The following is a 15,960-nucleotide window of genomic DNA, read 5'->3' on the forward strand; positions in this document are numbered from 1 at the left end:
ATTTTGTAGCGTTGCTGATGTTATCAGATAAATCGTTTATGTATACTGAAAACGCAAACCGAATGAGGTGGCGCACTGGACTCGCATTCGGGAGGACGAGGGTCAGACCCGCATTTGGCCATCCTGATTTTGGCTTTCCGTGATTTCCCTAAATCGCTTCAGGCAAAAGCTGGGATGGTTCTTTTGAAAGAGCACCCCCGATTTCCTTCCCCATCCTTCCCTAATCCGAGCTTGTTGCGCTCCGTCTCTAATGACCTCGTTGCCGATGGGACGTTAAACACTAATCTCCTCCTCGTCCTTGAAAACACAAGGCGTGCTATTACGCTTTCTTGGGGCACGTACGATGGTTTTTACGCTTCTGTTGAATATTCGCCGTGCAGTGCACCATACCGACTTCTGTCAGTTAATAAAATAATTGAACCCATCGCAAACCTGCGGAGATTCTCTGTATGACCTTATCTTGGTTAATAGTGAACGGTATAGTTCAATGTTAATAGCCATTTGGTATCTAGGAAGACAGAAAGTACCTGTTCACCTACATTTACTGCTTGCAAGATATCGTGGCGAGCCGCTAAGGGCTGCTCGAACCTCAGTGAACACGGGTTGCCGTCTTATCTTATTTACAACTTTTCATGACGTCGCCTTTCCGGCTTAGATTTTTTTTTGGAATGTGACTTGTAAGTACTGCATCTCTATCCAGTTAGTACACACTTTAGTTTATTAATGTCTTATGTACCTATTATGTTTTACAACAATTAGTTTAATTCTGAAGACGACGCTCCTAGTAGCGTCGAAACCTGGTCAATTCTGACTTAATATTTGTGACCGAGGGCTTATTTGTTATAATAGAATTCCTGTTAGATCTTCCATTGAATACGCGGCAGAATTGGCTCCTTTGCTAGATCACATTTATCAAGAATATCTTGCATAGCGAATAGACTTGCGTGACTGGAGAAGAGCGCAGGTCACTCCTGTTTACAAAAAGGGTTAAAGAATGGATATTCACTGCAAAGTGAAGCACCCTGAAGGGGAGAAGGAAACGAAATTAAACTGCACGGGCTGAGAGGGTATGTTATGTTATTTAAATGATTACAAAATCGTGTCAGATTTACAAAGATCTTGGTGGTATGCAACCAGTTATCAGTACAACGTTGCACCCTTTCTGACATGGATGCATGGACTCATTCTGTTGGGAACTATGTCATAAAACCATTGCATCCGCTGCTGAGGTAAGCTGCCCCGCAAATGTAGTAACTGGTTCTTGATATTCTGGATACCGACATTGGGGTGGGTTGACGTCCGAGCTGGCCCCACACGCGCTCCATCGGGGACAGACCAGGGATATTACTTACCACAGAAGTATATCAGCATCAAGCAGACAGTTCGTAAAGACAAGTGCCTTGTGTGGACGAGCATTGTGCTGTTGAAAAATGGCACCACGATACTGTAGCATTTGAGGTAACACTTATGGACGCTGGATGTTTGTGACATACTGTTGAGCCATAAGAGTTCCCTCAGTCATAACTACTCCCCACACTATGACGCTAGGAGTAACACCGCTGCGCCTTTCCAAAACGTTGGAAGAGTGAGGCCTGTAGCGAAATCGCCACCGTACTGATATTGGGTAGTTCAGAACCGCGATTCATCGCTGAACACAATGCGACGCCATTGATCAGCAGTTTATGCTTCCCAGCCACGGCACCACTCGAAACACAATCGTCTGTGTTGGAATGGTAATTCCACAGTCCGGCTGCTGCTAGTCTCTTACCAATAATGTGGGATGACACAGGATGTTGCACGGGGTCCATTATTGTTCTCGGATGGCAGGCGCAGATGCGAAGGGTTTACGATGTGCTATGAGTCAGTTGTGGTCGATAGGAAAACCCTGACGAAGAACCAATTGGTTTCCGGGAAACCGCCACTCTGATGCGCAGGCTGCTTTATTCACACACGATATCTCGCAAGCACTAGATGTAGGTGAGCAGGTACTTTCTGTCTTCCTAGATTCCAAATGGCTATTAACATTGAACTATACCGTTCACTATTAACCAATTTTGACTTAATATTTGTGACCGAGGGCTTATTTGTTCTAATATAATTCTGACACTGTCACTGAACCTTAGCAGCTATATTCAAAGTTTTAACAGGAATTCTGTCATGGCCTGATGCCTTGTTCGGTTTGAGTAGTCTGAACTGCTTTTCAATACCTGGAGTGATTGTTTTAATATCTCTCATTTGTGAATCCGTCTCGCATTTAAATTGCTATGGTAGTATCCTCACACACGAATGCATTTTTAAATAGTGAATTTTATTATCTTTTATTTATATGTGTTGTATTCAGTTTCAACACCAGACTGATCCGGGAGAGACTGAATGGAAGGTTTGGATTTATTCATTGACCTCTTATATGCCCAGGACTTCCCAGAAATTTCTGGCAGATCTTTCGTCAGTCTCTAACTGTGGAAAATATTGATTACACGGATATCCGTTATTATATATGGATGAATTGTCATTATATTATCTGTGTCAGTTAACCTGCCTTCTCTTTTGTAATGACAGTATAGCAATCGGCTTTCGCAAAATTCTCGTAATAACACGAAACCACATTCAGGTTTGTTAGAGTTAGTACTAACCAGAGTAGTTCTGAATTTGTTTGATTTGAACTAAGTGTTCTCAGTTCGTCTTTTAAGTAGGTTATTAGTGACTGTCTATCAGTTCTGCCAGACACAAATACTCTCTTAGGTTTCTTGATAACCTTAACGCCTTTGGAGACCAAAGTTCCTATAACACCAGTATATTTGCTAATCGCTCTCTCACTAGTGACACGCTAGAAAACATCGTGCGTATGTCCAGTTCAACAATCTGTGTAGTAAAAGAGCTCCACATAATTAAACACGTTTCCAACTTGAAACACAGGAAGCGTGATACATAAGCATGCTTGAAATCCCCTCAAATATGCTAACATACGTAAACATTTTTTTCCTTCTGTTAATAAAGAGACTCGAAATTTTAAACCCCGCTCACATTCAGTTACTGATCAGAATCAGTACGTTAACCTGACCCTCAGCTTTATAAGTCATGTGGGAATTCTTTATGCCTATAACAAATAGAGCTACAGTTCTATCTAGGGATGCTAATTATAAGAGAAAATTTGGGCAAAGATCGCAGAATTTACACACATTTGCTGAAGGAGAAAGTGAAGTTTTATTGGACTCTAGAAGGCGAAGAAGCCCTTTGTGTGCTCTTTGTGTGAATAAATGATTTGACGACCACTAGTCCCTTTCTTGTTTTCCCAGATTATCAGAAACAATTCATATTATCATTTGATGCGAGTAATCATGCCTTGCGGTCGTTCAGAGTCAGGAAATTTGTGAAGCATAGTGCCTGATAGCTTATGCTTCTAGGCAGCTACATAAGGTGGAGAAAATTTACACTGCTAGTGAAAAATAGGTGCTCAACGTGATCTATGGAATCACTTTTTTCCATTGGACTTGTATGGTCAATGTTTCAAAGTCGTAACAGATCATGAAGCACTGAAATAGCCCTGAAGGATCCATCCAGCCACTTGACTCGTTGGGCTTTACAATCTTGTGGTTCGATTTTGAAGTCATTCATATTCCAGGAAGACTCGTGGTAATGGAAACGCGTTGAGTCGTAAGATACATTCTGTGGAAAATATTGGTATATCTGCAGACGAGTGGCGAAAGGCTCAGAACCCTGACAGAGCCCTCAACAATTCGCAATGCGTGCTTAGCTCAGTGCTGCCAACTTAGTAGTGTACAAACGAGGTGTGGTTGGCGCATAGACGTGCTGGTGAGTTTACACGATGAAGGGTTGAGGCTAGCTCATGAATCTACATTGGCAGGACACGGAATCTTACGAGCTACAGAACAGCGTGTTGCGGAAAATTATTGATGGAGAATGCAGAAGCAGGATACGGTCACTAAGTCAAAAACCGTATGCTGTGTGCACAAGGGGGTGAGCTTAGCCGTCAACAGATTCCACTGCAAATGTTACCTAAGTCCAGCACACGATTCCAAATGATCTGTATGAAAATTCTTGGTCCCCTTGCACAGACACCGGCGGGGAATCAGTGTATGTTGACTATAATTGACGATTTTTGTGGATATCTGTCCATGTTTGCTGTGCCAAATCAGTGGGCAGAAACACTAGCTCAGGCAGTGGTTAACCACTGGTTATTAAAGTTTGAGACGATAGAAACCATAATAACAGATCTGGGCACTAGCTTTATGTCCGAACTCATGAAGCAATTGTGCCGACTTTTGCGAATCAGTGCTGTGCGTCTGCAAACCAATTGGGGGGAGGGAGGGGGGAGGAGGGGGGGGGGCAGAGAGGATGCACCAAACATTCGGGAAAATAATAAATTATTATGAAAATAGTCACCATAGTGACTGGGATGCTTCACTATCATAATTAATGACAGCTGCAAAGCTTTGCTGTCCGGTTCAGATCACAATGGGCTGGGAGACTCAACGCTATCAACACTGTCAATTACAGTTTACCTAGGGTATGTTTCACGATCGAAAGCTGAGAGGAAAACACTTACCTTAGAGGATCACAGCCAGTAGTAGTAATACGCGCGCTTTTTACTGCGACATGAATTAGATCTCGCAGATATATTTTAAAAACTGCATTGCGTTTTTTTCCCAAAATGTTTTAAGCTATTCACGACCGACACATTCTTTTATCCATTCCTTTTATCATAGCTTCAGTGAACGAATGCAGCAATTAAAAGTGAGACGTTACAGTTTGCGGCACATTATTGAGGAATGTCTTACACATTAGAATGGAAAAGATGTTTACATAACACGATGCTTACGTAATACGGTTGATAGGAAGCAAATTATCGGCAGTAACTAGTAGTTAAAGTAACCTTAATCACGAAGTATCGAGTCGACAGACGTTCAGCGGGTGCTTCACCGGCACACGTGCTGGACCCATGCTGACAATACTTATTGGTCGGCGGGTCAGACAAAATGGATACCGTTCTACACCCTTAGTTAAGAATAGCTTGGGGCCACTGCGCACCACGATGTTCGGTTTCCGCCCACCCGTTCTGTCAGGCGCTAGAATGGCGACAACTATCTGGCGTAGCGGATCGATGGTAGTTTCCTAGAGAGTAAAAATTTCGTTCTAGTTGTCTTCTCCACTGATTTTAACATTTTCGGCTGATGACGCTATGAAAATACTAATATAAAATTAACAAATATTAACTAGCTACTTGACTACTAATGACACTTCCATCTACAGACACGTTACGAATACAATAAGCTACCGAGCGCCTTCCATCGATCTCGAAACAAGAGTTTTAACGGTACCCAAAGAAAAGTAAAAGTTCGAGGAGCAGTTTACAGTGGTTATTGATTTTATTAATAGCGTGTTCTTACTTCACACGTTATAGAGAAACGAATTTTCTAAGTTCCTCGGATAAGAATGGCAAACGTATCCAAAACTACAAATGTTGGAAATCGATTGGGAGCCTTCACAGCTGCTGCTAATTGATCCGAAGTCGGTATCTTATTAAAATCATTAGTGGTAGGCGTGCGAAAACATATTGGAACCTAATACTAACTCGTGCGATAATTTCAAATGAAAGAATAGATCTCTGCTAAAAGATAATCTTATTTCTTGAATCTCAAACCATTGGTCAGCAAGCGATGGCTCGAGCACTGTCTTCTTCACATTTTCTTGCATTTTGATATATTTCTCATTATTTTTTCTCGTCACAGAAATAAAGGCATATAATACTTTAATAACAATGAGTTTCTCAAATATTTTGAAGAAATTATTGTTGGAATTCTCAGGTTTATTTCACAATTCTGAAAAATATGGGAAACAGAGAATTGTGATGCACCAAACGAATTTCTCGAAGCCATTGTACCTAACACATGACAATGTTTTTATTCCGTATTTTTCAGTAATGACACAAAAGCTAGACTTTGAATGTCAGGAACATTAAGAATTTTAAATGGCCGTGACATCCGCCTCTGTCGTGCTCTAATCTAATCCGATTTCACTCCAGTCGGCAGTGGGAGAACATCAAGTTTGACTAGGATTCCGAGTAACGGCTGGCCCGGCGTTCTTCACTTGGCATTGACAGAGGTGGAGGATGTCGTTTGATGTGAGTAAAAATTATAGTCGCTGATGAGTACCGAACACGGGACCTTTAGTAAACTAAGTAGAAACCAACCTCCCAGACCATTTTTTTTTTTTTTTTTTTGTTATGTTCGGTATTGTTCGTTGCGTTTGGTGTAAGCGGACGTCACAAGACATCCGTTCAAGTTGATCGTTGATTCCTTTACTCAGCTTTTTATTACATAGGGTGAGCAGCCCTCTGACCGAACACGCTGAGCTACCGTGCACGCAACCACTGGCACCCAGGAATATGCTGTGAACGTATCAATCGGCTTCTACTGAACTCGGACATAGTTTCCAAGGAGAAAGCCTTAATTTCACGCTGTGTACAGTGAAACCAAAGATGCTGAGCAACTTGTGATAAGTAAAAATTTGAGCCTGAGATTCTAATTTGGGATTTTGTTCTTCGTAGCAATCGTCGTACTGTGTCCAAGTAAGCAGAAAAACTGGACAAGTGCTAGGAACACTTGTGCTCTAACGGTTTCGAACAGACTTGATTATATATAATAATTTCATGTGGCTCAATGGTTTGGTGGTAGTCTCTTTATTGAACGTCACTGTGGCGACTTCTGTGTTCCTACGATACCCTAGTTACCCAACTGGGGATTGGGGCATATAATATACGAACCATGTGTTGCTTCTGGCAACGATTCGTTCCAGAGACCTCTCGAATTCCATGAACGCCCACTACCGCTAGACTACCACGATCTATGTATCACGGGAAAGATAGTCTGTAGATTTTGAAAGGTGAGCTTGAGAGTATCAATATATGTGACATATTTGGCCGTACCGCTCGATTGCATTTCCTGAAAAGCTTAAATTATTTACCTCGCCAAGGGACCCTAGACTTTATTATTTGACATAAATTTTAACCTGATACTTCTGTCCTTTCGTAAGAAAACGGGGTATTAACACACGAAAAGATAGACTGACAATAAATGGCAAAATGTAATTTTTATGCGATATAATTACAAATTAAGTTCCCGGAATTTTTCCTTTGCTTGTACTGTGAAAGCTTGTTCCTCATCAGATTTCATGTTTCTAGGCCACTGTATCCAGGAGGTATTGATTGAGTTTGCTAGTATCGAAATATGTGACATAAGTGGCCCTATATTTCGTCTCCATTGAGTTAGAAGCTTAAATTTGTCAGACCATCAAGGAACCGTAGACCTCAATATACCAAATAAATTTCGACGTGTTACCTTTCCTGTTTCTGAAGAAAAGGGGTCTTAAAACTCTGACAGGAAAGCGGGCAGGCAGACGGATAACAAAATGATCCTATAAGGGATCCGTTTTTACCGACTGAAGTGCAAAACCCTAAAAATGAAGAAATATGAGAGGATTAAGAGATTCGTACGATGATCCCTTGAATATAGAAGCCTGCACTAATTCTGCTACGAACAGATATGAAGTAGGACAGCATTATTCTGGGGTGACATTCAGTTAGTAGCTACAAATCAAAACTGTGGCCACCTGTCTGTGATGAAAGGGGGCATGATTTCCGGATGTCGTCTGTCACTTCCTCATAACTGCTACATTCTTGCAGAAGATTGAAAATGGAGAAGGGTAATAAGTTTCCTCCATCATTAGACCCATTTTTACACAAGTCGAGTTCCTGATATAGACTAAAATTAGACGGAAGCATAAAATGACATTAATGGCCAACCTCGAGAAAACCGCATTCACAAATTATCGGGGCTGTTCGTAATATATAACATGTTCAGATTGCATTTGGGGAAGATTGCGTAAGAATAAACACGCTGATGCGTAAGACGGGGTCCTAGGATCGAGCCCGTCTCCCAGCAGGTTTATTTTTTTATGTACACTCTTTGACATAAAAATCGACGGGCGGCCGGCCGGTGCAGAGGCTAAGTCCGCGCCGATCGTAACATGGGACCAGCTCGCTAATTCTCTAAGTCCGGCAATCTGCACAATCTGGCAACACTGTAGACTGCGGCACTTCCTGGAGGAAGGTTTGTCCCATGTTAGAGAAAACGTGTACTGATTCTGCCGGTGGTCTAGCGGTAGCATGTGTTGTTCCTGTCTACAACGTCTGTGGATCGAGACCAGCTGGCGCAGAAGATTTTTATAGCCTCTTCTGTCGGAATGCTGAAGCCGTGAAATTAGGGGTAGCGCAGATTCAATCTATTTCACTTTCTGACACACCGATAAATACATTTTGTCCAGTAACCATTTTGCGGCAGATTTCTCGCAAACTGTCCTCCTCGGGACTCCGTATGCGGCAAAGCTCCGGGATCCATTTGGTGGCTACCGGCAGCAGCCGTGGCGACAGAGGCGGCGCTGCACTGCCCCATTCTTCATCGAAAGCGCCTGCTACCGCTCATCACTTTTCATAATTCAAAACGCTTTATTATTATTAAATGTTGCTCCACAGAAAATTTCTACGATTTCCATTCGCGCTCGAAAGCAACGAAGATTACTGTATTACATTAATCGGCAAGAGCTGAGTATGGCCCGAAATAAATTTTATAGACTGGGACGAAATTAGACCACCTCACTACTTTCGATAAATTTATAAATGTTTCATACCTCGTTTCGTTTCCTTTCAAAGTCACTTATTTGTGCAACTTTTGGCCAATATTCGGATGTTTTCGTCAACCCAGAGAGAGCGTCTGTGGTGTAAAGTGTATTACAGTTCTTGTTTCATTCCTTATGGTAAGTCTATGCGATAAACTGTGTGAATACCTTGCAATGCATGCTCTGTAGCAGTGCAGGAACACTGCACATATGGAGTTCCATGTATGGATTCATGAAATATATAATGTTGATAGGAGGTGATAGTTAAGGTCATCAGATTTAAACCACAAAAAGTTATCGTTTTTGAGGTTTCAGAGAACGGAAAGGAATTGCTAACGCCGGTGTCAGAAAACCTCTACAGTTAAATGCTATTGCAAAGTTTAGAGGAAAGGAACTATATTAATTAACATGTTCACTTCATAAACAACCTCCTGACAGGTTAGACCTATATGATGAACAAAGCTCAAATTCGTATCGTTGACAGTCGGTCTGAATCTTTTCAAAAACTAGTTTACAGTGAAGCACCTTCGCATTTGCAAAGCAGGCATCCGTGATTTTACCGTAATTTACTAAGTCGAAATTGCACGAAGATTTATTTGAAAAGGCATTCTTCAGATTTCGTATAAGGAATTTTTACTTGCAGTTTCCAACTTCATTAATTAAAATGGAAAATAAAAGGTTGCATTCAGCGGCTTTCATCGAAATTGGAACTGCCATCTCATATAGCACTATAATCGCAACGCATAATGGAACCCCTGATCTAACGACACACTGGCGGCAACAGGCGGACTATAGTCATTGCGATATTGCCTGAGCCTCAAAACGCAACATTAAACACACAAACAGGTGTTACTTATGTATAGAACGCCTCTCTTGGAGTCCAGAAATTAAATATACTTTCTAAGTGTCTCATCTTACAGTGGATTATATCGTATGAGTCTTCGATGTGAAAAATGAATGCGCAGTGAATTTAGTGAGGTAATGCCGGGCTACACCCGGAAGTAAATGCACTATCCCAGTGTTGACAAATACTTGCTACGACGCTGCCAATTCTCAGCTCTCTTACGAGGCAGTTCTTTAGCGCAATGTTTGACGTGCTTGTCCGGTTACCTTTTATTGCTTATTTGTGGTCTGACTAAAATAAGCAACTGCATCGTATAATATATTGCCTAATGATTGTCGTTTCTTTCTTTTTTTTTTTTTTTTTTTGACGACAATGAGTGCAACCACACGAACCCTACTCCCTCGATTCCACTGCGACTGCATTACGACTGTCGCCCTTGTGACGTTACCACGCGTTTTATAGAGAACCCTTTACTTCTCAGTTGAGAAACGAAGACTGACAAAATAAAAGCCGGCCGGGGTGGCCGAGCGGTTCTAGGCGCTACAGTTTGGAACCGCGCGACCGCTACGGTCGCAGGTTCGAATACTGCCTCGGGCATGGATGTGTGTGATGTCCTTAGGTTAGTTAGAGTTAAGTAGTTCTAAGTTGTAGGGGACTGCTGACCTCAGAAGTTAAGTCCCATAGTGCTCAGAGCCTTTTGAACAAGATAAAAGGATATCTTTTTACAGTTATCTGACACACAAAAATAGGAACTTCGTTAAAATGCTTTGTCAAGGACCACTATTAAGAAAGAAACGACAATCATTAGGCAATATATTAAACGATGCAGTTGCTCATTTTAGTCAGACCACAAATAAGCAATAAAAGGTAACCGGACAAGCATGTCAAACATTGCGCTAAAGAGCTGCCTCGTAAGAGAGCTGAGAATTGGCAGCGTCGTAGCAAGTATTTGTCAACACTGGGATAGTGCATTTACTTCCGGGTGTAGCCCGGCATTACCTCACTAAATTCACTGCGCATTCATTTTTCACATCGAAGGCTCATACGATATAATCCACTGTAAGATGAGACACTTAGAAAGTATATTTAATTTCTGGACTCCAAGAGAGGCGTTCTATACATAAGTAACACCTGTTTGTGTGTTTAATGTTGCGTTTTGAGGCTCAGGCAATATCGCAATGACTATAGTCCGCCTGTTGCCGCCAGTGTGTCGTTAGATCAGGGGTTCCATTATGCGTTGCGATTATAGTGTTATATGAGATGGCAGTTCCAATTTCGATGAAAGCCGCTGAATGCAACCTTTTATTTTCCATTTTAATTAATGAAGTTGGAAACTGCAAGTAAAAATTCCTTATACGAAATCTGAAGAATGCCTTTTCAAATAAATCTTCGTGCAATTTCGACTTAGTAAATTACGGTAAAATCACGGATGCCTGCTTTGCAAATGCGAAGGTGCTTCACTATAAACTAGTTTCTGAAAAGATTCAGACTGACTGTCAACGATACGAATTTGAGCTTTCTTCGTCATATAGGTCTAACATGTCAGGAGGTTGTTTATGAAGTAAACATGTTAATTAATATAGTTCCTTTCCTCTAAACTTTGTAATAGCATTTAACTGTAGAGGTTTTCTGAAACCGGCGTTAGCAATTCCTTTCCGTTCTCTGAAACCTCAAAAACGATAACATTTTGTGGTTTAAATCTGATGACCTTAACTATCACCTCCGATCAACATTAAATATTTCATGAATCCATACATGGAACTCCATATGTGCAGTGTTCCTGCACTGCTACAGAGCATGCATTGCAAGGTATTCACACAGTTTATCGCATAGACTTACCATAAGGAATGAAACAAGAACTGTAATACACTTTACACCACAGACGCTCTCTCTGGGTTGACGAAAACATCCGAATATTGGCCAAAAGTTGCACAAATAAGTGACTTTGAAAGGAAACGAAACGAGGTATGAAACATTTATAAATTTATCGAAAGTAGTGAGGTGGTCTAATTTCGTCCCAGTCTATAAAATTTATTTCGAGCCATACTCAGTTCTTGCCGATTAGTGTAATACAGTAACCTTCGTTGCTTTCGAGCGCGAATGGAAATCGTAGAAATTTTCTGTGGGGCAACATTTAATAATAATAAAGCGTTTTGAATTATGAAAAGCGATGAGCGGTAGCAGGCGCTTTCGATAAAGAATGGGGGAGTGCAGCGCCGCCTCTGTCGCCACGGCTGCTGCCGGTAGCCACCAAATGGATCCCGGAGCTTTGCCGCATACGGAGTCCCGAGGAGGACAGTTTGCGAGAAATCTGCCGCAAAATGGTTACTGGACAAAATTTATTTATCGGTGTGTCAGAAAGTGAAATAGATTGAATCTGCGCTACCCCTAATTTCACGTCTTCAGCATTCCGACAGAAGAGGCTATAAAAATCTTCTGCGCCAGCTGGTCTCGATCCACAGATATTGTAGACAGGAACAACGCATGCTACCGCTAGACCACCGGCAGAATCAGTACACGTTTTCTCTAACATGGGACAAGCCTTCCTCCAGGAAGTGCCGCAGCCTACAGTGTTACCAGATTGTGCAGATAGCCGGACTTAGAGAATTAGCGAGCTGGTCAGTTTATTTGTCCCATGTCGCGATCGGCGCGAGTTTTATGTCAAAGTGTGTACATCCTTGTGTGTCAAAAATTTGCTATCAGTATAGTTGATATTCAGAAATACATCAGTTATGTGTCCGATAACCACTTTTTAAACGAATATAATGTCTAAATATCTGAGCTCTCCACTCAACCCTTTCATATCATGACTCACGTAATCGCCTTGAGAACCAAAACATACTTTTCAGCAGCTGGATGAGGTTGTGTTTTTACTTCACTCCCCACTGCCAATGGAAAATCCGATTGTGTGCACATGTTCTGAGCAGATGATCCCTGCCACCAAGAAAAAGTAACAGAGATACTACGTATCATAACATGAATGTGTTCTGAACCATCATATTTCTACATGAATAATGTCCTTAAACTGAGACTTCAGGCCACATGTAGTATGTATTTATTAATATCAAACACAATAATAGATATAATTTGTTAGGTCAAATAAGTGTATACTGAGAAAGCTACCTAATGTGAATTCAGAACGTCGACATCGCATGCACAGGCAGAATGCTTACCACTGAGCCTCTACTGCTGCAGAACGAAAACCACTTATTCATATTGGACGTCACAGTCATGAACTTTACATATACTGAAAGATGATTGGATCGTTTAGGAAAAGCTCAAATCCCTTCGCACACCTCCTTATTAATGAAAATTCAATGAGTGAAAATCTCATCGTGGAGGGTCCGCTGAAAGAGAGGTGTTGAGGATGTGAAATCCAGGATCCTCTAACATTCGCAGCCTTAACCAAGTAATTGTGGAAATAATTTGAATGGAGCCATCTCTCACCTTAAATATTCTGTTGTGTCTACAAACGCTGAATCTACACCTAACGCAAGAAGCATTTCTAGAACATCTGAGGCATACTGAAGAACATTTCATGAATTGTTGCTGCAGCAGTCTGCCGTGTAAGAAGGAAATCTTCTTTATCCCCGCTTGCCGTGTTGTAGCGTGTCGCAGTTTGTTTCAAGTAAGAGTCAAAAGCGACCAACAGCGCCTAGTGTTTTGGGAGTGCGACAAGCTGCAGCATCGGCTGATACGCTCTGGTGTCCTGCGTGTGAGCGTTGATCTCCCGCTACAAGATATGGCTACTATAGCCGACCACGTTCTCTGTAAAACGGCGCCCATAAACCGTTGAATATTGTAGCTCAAGTGTAAGGCAGCAAAATTTGCCTTAGTTTCAAAGGTGAGGCGGTAAAGGAGTGTTGTGCATGAATTTTACAAAGGGAGGATTCTTCATGGATAATTTCATAATTATTTATACATCAGCTACCAAGGTCACCAGACAAGTTATTCGAATATACAGGGATGGGCAGAGGTACGTTCGACTGTGTCATCAATAAATTATAGATGGGTGTTTCCTATCTGACAAGAACTTTCAGTAGCCGATAAATGTGGAAGAATGACTGGCTAATGGCAAACAATAATAATTACCGTGCATGTTTTGTTTTGTTTCTTAGTTTGTTTGTAATGTTTCTATAACATGTTTATTTCTTACTTTTAGGCATATCATTGCACAAATTAGTCACCTTCGGAAGCTTAGTATCGGTTTAGCAGATGTCAGTACCTTCTTCATAAAAGCATAATGTCACCATATACCCAGAAAAGTACATATTGTATGTGATTATTGTAAACACATATTGACTATTGTCGGCCGCTGTGACCGGGCGGTTCTAGGCGCTTCAGTCCTGAACCGCGCTGCTGCTACGGTCGCAGGTTCGAATCCTGCCTCGGGCATGGATGTGTGTGATGTCCTCAGGTTAGTTAGGTTTAAGTAGTTCTAAGTCTAGGGGACTGATGACCTCAGATGTTAAGTCCCATAGTGCTTAGAACCATTTGATTGACTACTTACAGTAATTAAATCACATTTATGCATATGTCAAGCTTTGGTGTTTTATTAGGAATTTGATGGGCGTTATGTACTGGGAGTGATGTGTATACACTGAAAGATTAAGTACTTTGGCAAGGCCTTAAAAATATACTTTGCCGTAGTATAAAGAGAATAGATGAAACGGAGTACCCAGAACAGGTTATAGGATTGTATTTCACTCAGTTTTAATATGAAAAGCAGCTGGGAACAAACTCACGACCCTCAGCTGACGAGATTACAAATCTCAGACACTAACATTACACCAGACACTTCCTATATAGCACTTTTGACTGTTTGCCCTTAGTCGATCATTCTTCCACACTTATCGGCCATTGAAAATCCTTGGTCAGATAAGAAACACTCGTCTCTAATTTATTGATGAAATAGTCAAACGTATCTCTGCGCGTCCCCTTATATACAAACAATTTGTCTGGTGACCTTCGTAGGCGATAAGACAAAATTATGAAATTCTCCATGAAGATTCCTCCCTTTGTAGATTTCATGCACAGCACTCCTTTGTCGCCTTACTTTGCTAAGATTAATTTTGTTGCCTAAGTCTTGAGCTACAATATTCTACGATTTATGGGCTCCGTTTTACAGAAACAGCTGGTCGGCGCTAATAGTGATCTTGTAGCAAGAGATCTTCGCTCGCAAGCAGGACATCCGAGCGTATCGTCCGATGCTGCGGCTTGTCGCACACCCAAACATCGCGCGCTTTTGACGCTTACGCAGGACGTGGCCTTACGCAGAGCTTTCGCTGGCACGAAGCGCCGACTCGACAACGTGACATGCGCTGCCATTTCCACGACTGGTCACTGACGTTTGTAGATACTGTCCTTATTCTGACATTTTCCTTTATGAGGGGTTGTTGTCCTGGTAACAGTCTACTAATGGAGAAACTAAGACTCCTAGTTTATATTATACTGCAATGGACCTACTGCTACGAATTAAACCGTAAATGTATATTCATTAGTTAACATATTTCTCCATAATGCTTCCTTTCGTTGCTAAACGACAAGTTTAGAATTGTCTCTACAACTTGGTAACGAATTATGATCTAAGAAAAGTGAAGTGAACACTAAAATTGACTGCTGTTGAATGTGTAACTCAAGAAACTTGAAAGTTGTATTCAGTCGCAGTCATATCTTAATCATGAATCATTACAAAATCATATGTTAATTGTCACATGTCGGTTACATTCTGACTTGAATATCACTGTTTTTGCTACTCTTATTTTTTTTAGTTCGTTATATTTAGCTGCATGCAATTTGAGTGTATGGGAGTTGCTACTGAAAAAGTGTGGTATTCTATGGACAAAAACTGCAATACGCTTCGGACTACTTGTAACAGTGTCGCTGTATCTGCTAGCTGGTCAGAAGGGGATATTACAGACGAATTCAAACAGAATCTGAATGTAACCTTATAAAAGATCCATGATAACAAGATCAGAATTAGTGGCGATTACATTTAGTACGGTCACTAGGCAGCAGATGTTATGCTTATATTTCATCAGTGCAAAGGGCTTCTCAGCCGATTTCCTGAAAACATTTGAAAAATTCACACATTTGTCTATGATACACAGTACAATTGGAAATTTGTGGTAAGGACTATGGGACCAAACTGCTGAGGTCATCGGTTCCTCGGTTTTTGCACGACTTAGTCTAACTTAAGCGGACTTACGCTAAGTACATCACACACGCCCATGCCCTAGGGAGGACTTGAACCTCCGACGGGGGGAGCCGAGCGAACCGTGACAAGACGCCTAAGACCGCACGACTACCCCGCGCGGCAACACAGTACACTTTTTGACATAAAACCTGGCTTGCGGCCAGCCGCCGCAAAGTCCAAGCTTGCACCGGTTATGGGATGGTACAATAGATTAGCTGCACTCATA

Source organism: Schistocerca cancellata, chromosome 4 (genome assembly GCF_023864275.1).
Source record: "Schistocerca cancellata isolate TAMUIC-IGC-003103 chromosome 4, iqSchCanc2.1, whole genome shotgun sequence".
Classification (NCBI taxonomy): Eukaryota; Metazoa; Arthropoda; class Insecta; order Orthoptera; family Acrididae; genus Schistocerca; species Schistocerca cancellata.